This window comes from Scylla paramamosain, chromosome 13 (assembly GCF_035594125.1).
Source record: "Scylla paramamosain isolate STU-SP2022 chromosome 13, ASM3559412v1, whole genome shotgun sequence".
NCBI classification, from domain to species: Eukaryota; Metazoa; Arthropoda; class Malacostraca; order Decapoda; family Portunidae; genus Scylla; species Scylla paramamosain.
Genome location: NC_087163.1, coordinates 21,589,585 through 21,599,584, shown reverse-complemented (window position 1 = coordinate 21,599,584; position 10,000 = coordinate 21,589,585). Strand labels below are relative to the sequence as shown.

Here is a 10,000-nt window from a genome sequence, read left to right as displayed (position 1 = left end):
AGACTCACAACCACAAAGGACGTAAAAAAAAAAAATAAATAAAAAAAAAATAAATAAATAAAAATATACAAGATAAAAATTATTAGGATTTATATGTGGTATAATAATGAGTTTACTACTACTACTACTACTACTACTACTACTACTACTACTACTACTACTACTACTACTACTATTATTACTACTACGACTATTACGATGTTGTTTGAGGTATATACTGTTCAGAAGAGAGAGAGAGAGAGAGAGAGAGAGAGAGAGAGAGAGAGAGAGAGAGAGAGAGAGAGAGAGAGAGAGAGAGAGCGCACGTAACCACAAGTAACATCACCACCACAACAACTATTCTTGGCACATTTTTCCCAACATTATCGACGAGAGAGAGAGAGAGAGAGAGAGAGAGAGAGAGAGAGAGAGAGAGAGAGAGAGAGATACACGATGCAAGTAAAAGGTTTTAATGCACTTTTTCCACTCCACTTAAAATAAAATAAATAAATAAATGAAAATATAGCTCCATACACTGCACACGAAAAAATAAAAAAGATAAATAAATAAATAAATAAAAAAGTTAAAAATACACAGTACACGACTCTGAAATAAAGTACTAGCGGGCAAATGGAAAGGCAGAGTAGCGAATCACACCAGACAAATGAACATGTACTAAAATAAATATAAATAAATAAGTAAACGAATAAATAAATGAAAAAAAATGAAAAAAATACAAGTTTTAGAACATAATAACATGAGGAAATAAGGAGACTGCATAAATAAAAAAAAAACAATAAAAAATACAAAACAAAAATATAATAATAATAATAATAATAATAATAATAATAATAATAATAATAATAATAATAAAACCAAATGAATGAATAAAGATAGATTAATAACAATAAAAAACTAACTACGCAGGTAAATAAGATTCAATATTAAGAACATAACAAACAATTAAAATAAAAAAAACATAATCAAAACAAATTAATGAATGAATAAAAAGATTAATAATAATAATGAAACAAAAAAAAGCAGCACCTAGGTTATTCTCTACCATGGCAACACTGGCTGGCTGCAAATGAGAGAGAGAGAGAGAGAGAGAGAGAGAGAGAGAGAGAGAGAGAGAGAGAGAGAGAGAGAGAGAGAGAGAGAGAGAGAGAGAGAGAATATCGTGTCAATATCGATGCTGCCCCGACCAACCAGTGTTACCATATAAAAAAAAAAGGGTGTAGGATGAAAAAATGCATAAATAAATAAATAAAAACAAACAATTCGGTACTGTTGCAGAATTCGAAACCCCCTTTTTTTATTCACCATTCATCGAGTCATGTATAGAATTATTTCAGCTCAAAAACTCGCGCCAAACACACACACACACACAATGCAGAAAATGTAAGCTAGATACATTACTGATAGATAGATACATTACAGATTTAGATACATTACTGCACTCAAAAAGGCACATTTAGATCCTTCACTATCCACATTTCGCTTTTTTTAGGTTCAAACTGACTAAAACTACACTCAAGGCACAGGTAAGTGGATTAAAACTTGATATATTAAACACAAATACATACATAGGTGGATGAGTAGATAGATGTATATAGATGGGTGGATAATGACAGGTACTAATGATAGGTAATATGCAAATAGATGGAGAGGTTGATACAAAGGCATGTAAATAAAGTAGATAGATAGACAGATAGATAGATAGATAGATAGATATAGATAGACAGATGAAGAGAAATAGATAGACGTATAAAGATAGATACAGATAGATAAAATACATAAGTAGATAAACTGAGACAGACAAACACATACACACAGATACCAGATAGACAGAAGCACACTCACAAACTAATAGATAGATAGAAATATTTACACGTAGATATAGATAGATAATTAGACAGATAGACAAGACAGATGGACAGATAGATAAAACAATAACGAATAGATGAAATAGACGGATAGATCAATAGACAGACAGTGACAGATGGTGATAGATGGGTACCTTATATGTAAACTTTCGGAATCTGCTATCTCAATCTCAATTTCTTCCTCCTTATGACTCTCTCTCTCTCTCTCTCTCTCTCTCTCTCTCTCTCTCTCTCTCTCTCTCTCTCTCTCTCTCTCTCTCTCTCTCTCTTTTTTTTAAGAGACGATTATCAGGATCACGTCCCCCTGGTGAAGAAGTTAAATTGCTTTTTCTCTTTTCGTTATTTTCCTTCTTTTCCTCTTATTTCTTGGTTTTCCTTTTTCCTTACTTTTTTTCCTCCTTTTCCTCTTATTTCACTATCGTTTTCTTTCATGTTCTGTCTATGTGAGTGTTGCTAAACTGTTCTGATGAGCCAATTGCTTTTCCCTGGGCATAATTTAGTGTATTTTTTCCTTCGTTACTTTTTTTCTTTCCTTCTTGTTTTGTTTTGTTTTTTCTTTTATTTATTTACTTTTTTGTATTTATTCATGTCATTTATTCTATTTGATTTTACGTTTTTCTTTACATGTATACGAAAATGGAGCTATTTTTTTTTTTTTTATTATTATCTTCGCTACTTTTTTTTTCTTCCCTATTTCCTTCCCCTTATTTATTTACTTTTTTTATGTATCTATCCATCTCATCTATTCCACTTCATTTTACATCACCTTACACACATATATACAAAAAAAAAAAAAGAAGGGAGCTAGTCTTTTTTCTTCTTCTTCAATCGCAAAACTGTTCCACTTCAATATTTTCCTCGCCCCTCCCACAAAAAAATAAATAAATAAACAAATAAGGAAAAGTGAGATGAAAGAAGAGAAAATAACTAACTTTTTTTTTTTACATTCTTTTCTCGCTCTTTTCTTTCTCCTTCAGCAGTTATTACGCTTTGAACAGAAGACAAAAGAGCAGCGTCAGTCTCCTCCCTCCCACAACGTCCGAGCGCCTGAGGGAGAGAGAGAGAGAGAGAGAGAGAGAGAGAGAGAGAGAGAGAGAGAGAGAGAGAGAGAGAGAGAGAGAGAGAGAGAGAGAGAGAGAGAGAGAGAGAGATAACCGCATTACCACTACTATTTTTGTCACTTTAGTCTTGCTTAACCAACATAACTAACAGCGAGAGAGAGAGAGAGAGAGAGAGAGAGAGAGAGAGAGAGAGAGAGAGAGAGAGAGAGAGAGAGAGAGAGAGAGACGTAAGCACTTGACATGATCGCCACTTTATCAACACAAACAACACACGAGAGAGAGAGAGAGAGAGAGAGAGAGAGAGAGAGAGAGAGAGAGAGAGAGAGAGAGAGAGAGAGAGAGAGAGAGAGAGAGAGAGAGAGAGAGAGAGAGAGAGAGAGAGAGTCGGTACATATGGTCATGTAACATATAGCGCTAATAGCATATAATAATAATAATAATAGTAATAATAATAGTAATAATAATAATAATAATAATAATAATAATAATAATAATAATAATAATAATAAATTCAACAAACACACACACACACACACACACACACACACACCCACCTAATCCACCTGCTGTCATTCTCTCATTGTCTCCCTTGACTTCCCCTCACCCTGCCCTTCCCTCTCCCCTTCCCCTCCCCTCCCCTTCCCTTCCCTTCACGCTCTTGTCAACGGAACCTAACTAAGCCTCACAATATTTCCCCACGACTGCCCCTCCCCCCTTGAATCAATTTCTCTCACTCCACCTGCTCCACCTGCACGCTCCACCTTACAAACCCGTACCCTTCAGTCCCCAGGGAATCTTTTTAGACCATTCAGACCATCCGGACTCCACACGAAATCCACTTTTACCATGAAGAAGTTAGTTAGATAATCCATAACTCAAACAGAATCAGATTTCATACATAACTCATTCAGACCTTCCACGAGCCACAAAGACCATCCTAAAGCCACAGAGACCATCCTAAACTCACTCAGCATCATCCACAACCCAAACAGACCATCCTAAAACCCACGCAAACCATACAAAACCTACTCAGACCATCCAGAATATTCCAGACCATTCAAAAGCCACTTCAGACATCCACAACTCAGACAGACCATCCTAAACGCACTCAGACCTTCCCAAATCCACTCCAACAACCCAAATCTCACTTAGACCATCCAAAACCCTACCCAGACCACCCAGAATCCACTTAAACCCAACTTCATCCCACCAATTCCACCCAAACACGAATTAACACCATTTAAAACCCCACTTAGAACCCACCCATCCACCCACAGTCCCACCCACACGCCAGCCAACCCACCCCGCCCACAGCATCCCCGCAGGCCGCCCGCACGAGCCATTGCACGCCACTTTCACCCACAAAGCTAGCACGCAACAAGTCTATTTTGGCTTCCTTCAGGGGCCTTGTGGTTAGGTTAGTTCTCAGGGACGGGGGGAGGGGGAAGGGGTGGCTGAGGAAAACGAAGAGGAGAGAAAGAGAGAGAGTGAGAAAAGGGAGAAAGAAGAGAGAGAGAGAGGAATGAAAGTTAAGAAAAGGCTGTAGAGGAGAGGAATGAAGGAGGAAGGAATGAAGGGAAGAAAGAGTAAACGAGAGAAAGCAAGGAGGAAAAGAAAGAGTGTTAGAATGTGGAGAAGTGAAGGAGGAGGATGAAAGGAGGAGGAAGAAGGGGAAGAATGGTTAGAGGAACAGTAAGAGGACGAGGAGGAGGAACAAAAATAAACAAAGCAAAGAGAAAAGAGAGGAAAGCGAAGAGAGAATGAATAAATGTTACAGAAAAGACTCAAAAAAACGATGAGAGAGAGAGAGAGAGAGAGAGAGAGAGAGAGAGAGAGAGAGAGAGAGAGAGAGAGAATTACTTTAGGCTTACATTACCTTTTCTCACGCCAACCTTTCCCAGACGAACCAAGTAACTAAGGCCTATTCCCTAACTCCCTCCCCCTCCCCTCTCTCTCTCTCTCTCTCTCTCTCTCTCTTGCGTCAGATAACACTTGTATCCTCAGAGATGCAGGAGTGGACTCAAGACCGCCGTGAACTTCGTCATTAAGGTGGAGTGGACGAGTGTGGAGTGGGTGGAGAGGGCGGGGCAGATGTAGAGTGGGATGAGAGAGGGTGGAGTAGGAGGAGGGGGAGGTGGAGATGGATGAGAGAGGGAGAGATGGAGTAGGTTGTAGTGGAATGTGTGGTTGTGTATGAGAGAGAGAGAGAGAGAGAGAGAGAGAGAGAGAGAGAGAGAGAGAGAGAGAGAGAGAGAGAGAGAGAGAGAGAGAGAGAGCTTATATGTATACACGAATGAAAGAAAATAAAATCAAGGTCCCAAATATCAGATTAAATGCCAAGCCGTGATAAGAACAGGGGGAATATATAACACTGCTCTCTCTGCGGCCCTGCTGGTGGTGGTAGTAGTGGTAGTGGTAGTAGTAGTAGTAGTAGTAGTAGTAGTAGTAGTAGTAGTAGTAGTAGTAGTAGTAGTAGAAAACGAAGAATAAGAAAAAGCAGAACAAAAGGAACAAGAAAAGAACAAAAACAAAAAGAAAAGAACAAGAACAAGAACAAGAACAAAAAAAAGAACAAAAAAATAAACAAGAAAACAACAACAACAACAACAAAAAGATGAACATTATTAACAACAACAACAACAACAACAACAACAACAACAACAACACCCAAGAGCATTCAATCCCACAACACCCCAAAAAAAAAATATAAACAAAAAAAAACACCTTTACATACAAACAGAGATAAATTCCCCGGGCACCCTTGAACCAGACGCGGCAGCCAATCAGAGCGAAGATGGGCGGGGCTTCTGGCAGCAATCAGAACGAGGCGGAGAGAATTAATGCCAAGGTGTGAAAAGTAACGCAGGTGAAAGCAGGTGTAAATTCATCCATTTAAGGTATTTCTAGGAGAGAGAGAGAGAGAGAGAGAGAGAGAGAGAGAATCAAGTAATTACGGAAAGATAATTTGGAAGAAAGAACATTTTAAAAAAGACGGAACACAGCAACAAAGGAATGAGAGAGAGAGAGAGAGAGAGAGAGAGAGAGAGAGAGAGAGAGAGAGAGAGAGAGAGAGAGAGAGAGAGAGAGAGAGAGAGAGAGAGAGAGAGCAGAACAGGACAAAGGATAGAGGTTTAGGAAGGACTGGACAGCACACGGCATAATTAAACAGGTTAGGCAGGGAAGAGGAGAAGAGAGGAGAGAAAAGAGAGGAGAGGAGGAGAGAAAAAAGAGAAAGGGCGTAAGTAAATGAGAGGGAGACAGGCGAGAGAGCGAAAACGAGCAATACGAAACGAAGGAAACAAAATAAATGAAGGCAACGGGGAGAAGAGAAAGAGGAGTAAGAGAAAGAAGAGATATGAGACAAAAAAAAACGAATAAGGAGGAAAGAGAAAAGAAAAAAAAATGAAGACAGGAAGAAGAGAATACAGAATAGAGAGAGAGAGAGAGAGAGAGAGAGAGAGAGAGAGAGAGAGAGAGAGAGAGAGAGAGAGAGAGAGAGAGAGAGAGAGAGAGAGAGAGAGAGAGAAAGTAAGAGGAGAAATGAGGAAGTGAAGAAGATAAAAAAAAATGAAAGAAAAAGCAAGCGAAAAAATATTAAATAGAATGACGGAAGGAAGGAAGGAAGGAAGGAAGGAGGGTAGGTATGTAGGACACTAGAGAGAGAGAGAGAGAGAGAGAGAGAGAGAGAGAGAGAGAGAGAGCAACATGTAAAACTCCAGTGACACAAGACAGCCTTCCTGAACGACCTTACAGAGCCGCTCATCCGCTTAAGGACGCGAGACGCCGGACTCCTGAAGCGGTAATCTGACGAAGGAGGAGGAGGAGGAGGAGGAGGAGGAGGAGGAGGAGGAGGAGGAGGAGGAGGAGGAGGAGGAGGAGGAGTTAGGTGGTCTGTTCATCAAAAGGCAAACACTGTCACTTGCTGGGAATAAAGAAGGAAGACATGGAAGAGAAGGAGGAAGAGGAGGAGGAGGAGGAGGAGGAGGAGGAGGAGGAGGAGGAGGAGGAGGAGGAGGAGAGACACGTAATTATTGAGTAAATTGACATAGGTGTGCACAAGACAATCACTCCCTGGACACACCTGAAGAAGGCTCCTCCCCACCCACTCCCAATGCATCGCCTCTATTCCCAATTAGAGAGAGAGAGAGAGAGAGAGAGAGAGAGAGAGAGAGAGAGAGAGAGAGAGAGAGAGAGAGAGAGAGAGAGAGAGAGAGAGAGAGAGAGAGAGAGAGAGAGAGAGTGTTTTGAACTAATTATCACCTGCTTTACATGTATTTCAGAACCTACTACAATCGGATGAACAGTATAAACACTCTCACTCTCTCTCTCTCTCTCTCTCTCTCTCTCTCTCTCTCTCTCTCTCTCTCTCTCTCTCTCTCTCTGTACAGCCATGTCGCCTTTAGTACAGTACTGCACAGCGGGAGAGGGAGAGTGGGAGAAAGACGTGGAGGGATTGTACTGCAGAGAGAGAGAGAGAGAGAGAGAGAGAGAGAGAGAGAGAGAGAGAGAGAGAGAGAGAGAGAGAGAGAGAGAGAGAGAGAGAGAGAGAGAGAATAAGGGTGAAGGTTATGAAAGGAGAGTAAAGTGAGAGAGAAAGCAAGAGTAAGAGTGACTCGGACATGTGTGGCAGAGAGAGAGAGAGAGAGAGAGAGAGAGAGAGAGAGAGAGAGAGAGAGAGAGAGAGAGAGAGAGAGAGAGAGAGAGAGAGAGAGAGGGAGGCGGACGCTAAACAGGTGCGAGGGATGCGAGGTGAGGAAGGGGGGTTGTCAGGGTATCAGAGGGTGTCAGGGGGTGTCAGGAATTGTGGGTAAGGACCGTCAGTCAGCCCAATCTTGTGATAAGGCCGCATTCCATTACTGATATTACTGCCTTATCGCCCCAACATCCGTCACGGGCCCGCTAGCTGCAACACACACACACACACACACACAATATATCTTCAGGTAACCCTCTCTTCCCTCCCACTCTCCATCTCTTGTTCTTGTTGTTGTTGTTGATGGTGAGTGTTATAATTCAGCCATTTACCTTTCTACCTAACTCTCTATCTTTATTACTGTAGGTTAGTGTAGTTCAATCACTGTTTATGGTCTAACGATCTGTTGTTGTTGTTGTTTAATATTTTCCTGTATTTTTATTTATTTTTTTTTCAATATTTATCTAACTATACCATCATCTGTGTATTTTTTCCATCTTTAATCTAGTCATCTACTTATCTTCCTTTCATATGCGCTCTCTCTCTCTCTCTCTCTCTCTCTCTCTCTCTCTCTCTCTCTCTCTCTCTCTCTCTCTCTCTCTCTGAAAACACGTAACCTTTCCCTTCCAAGAGCATCTTCTAAACACCCTCTCCCTTCAGACACCTTCTCTTTCTTCCCTTGCAGCAAACGCCCTTAAAAAACCATCTCCCTCTCTCATAACTCTCCCTCTCTCTCACCTTCTCGTACACAAAATAAACAAAAGGGTAGGATAGGACTAGGACACACACAAAACCCCTCACCAGTTCTCCCATTTCCTTCACTTCCCTTCTTCTCCACTTCACTTCTTGACCTAATCTATTCATCCTATACTTAACACTTTACTCCTATACCTTCTTCTCTTCTTCTTTCCTCCCTTCCGCCATTCTCACCTCCCCATCTCTCTCTCTCTCTCCTTCATTCATCTCCCTCTCTCCCTCACCTCACGGAACCTTTGAAACTTCTCAATCTAAATGGGAGTGACTGAAGTTGGAAATATTTAATCAGGTCACAGAGAGAGAGAGAGAGAGAGAGAGAGAGAGAGAGAGAGAGAGAGAGAGAGAGAGAGAGAGAGAGAGAGAGAGAGAGAGAGAGAGAGAGAGAGTTAGTACACCTCATAGACTAAACACTGACACCACACCAACAGCGCACAAACACTCTCCCCTCTCCCTCTTACACTCCCTCTCACCCTCACTCTCCCTCCCCCTCTTCATTATCTCCCTTATCAGCGGTGAGTCACGCCCCCTTACTCAACGCTAGGTGGGTACACACTCATAATACGCCGCCACCTTCTCACCGGCACGTTCACCCACCGATACACTTATATATTGGTAGGTACGGTTGTTGTTGCTGTGGTGGTGGTAGTAGTAGTAGTAGTAGTAGTAGTAGTAGTAGTAGTAGTAGTAGTAGTAGTAGTAGTAGTAGTAGTAGTAGTAGGAGGAGGAGTAATAACAATAATAATAATAATAATAATAATAATAATAATAATAATAATAATAATAATAATAATAATAACAGTAAAAATAACAATAACAATGTATATTTCGACAGGTAACCCATTAATTAATCAACTGCACAACGTTAATAATTACTATTCATCCCAGGCACTGTATAATTCACAAGAGGTACTAGTTATTCTCTTGCATTATACAAAACGCGGCGGCCCTACCAGAACACAAAGGTAATTATCAGGTGACTCTCCTGCCACACACACACACACACACACACACACACACACACACACACACACACACACACACACACACACCTCAAAACTACCTTATTTTTTTTTTTCGTGCCCTTGGCCGGTGTTCCTCTTACATTAAAATAAATAAATAAAGAAAACAAAGATGGAAATGAAAAAAAATGGACGAATGAACGAATACAGTAAAAAGCAACAAAAAGTAATACACCTCTTTTTTTCTTTTTTTTTTTCTAGACATAAAATTCCCAGATAAGGTCTTCCCAACTCCCTTTTTAATATAAATGAATGACAAAACAAAAATAAATCAAGACCGCTAGCATTATTTGACCATTCCAGCTAGTTTACGTTAAGTTAGGTTAGGTTAGGTTAGGTTGGGTTGGGTTAGGTTAAGTTAGGTTAGGTTAGGTTCAGTTAGGTTAGGTTCAGTTAGGTTAGGTTCAGTTAGGTTAGGTTCAGTTAGGTTAAGTTAGGTTAGGTTAGGTTAGGTTAGGTTAGGTTAGGTTAGGTTCAGTTAGGTTAAGTTAGGTTCAGTTAGGTTAGGTTCAGTTAGGTTAGGTTAGGTTCAGTTAGGTTAGGTTAGATTAGGTTAGGTTCACTTAGGTTAGGTTAGGTTAGGTTAGATTAGGTTAGGTTAGGTTG

General features: G+C 40.4%; 1 long non-coding RNA gene across 2 annotated transcripts in view; it reads right to left on the bottom strand.

The window, feature by feature from the left end:
- LOC135106513 (uncharacterized) overlaps positions 1–10,000 on the bottom strand; it is a 120,514-nt gene that overhangs the window by 100,223 nt on the left and 10,291 nt on the right. The window lies entirely within an intron of this gene.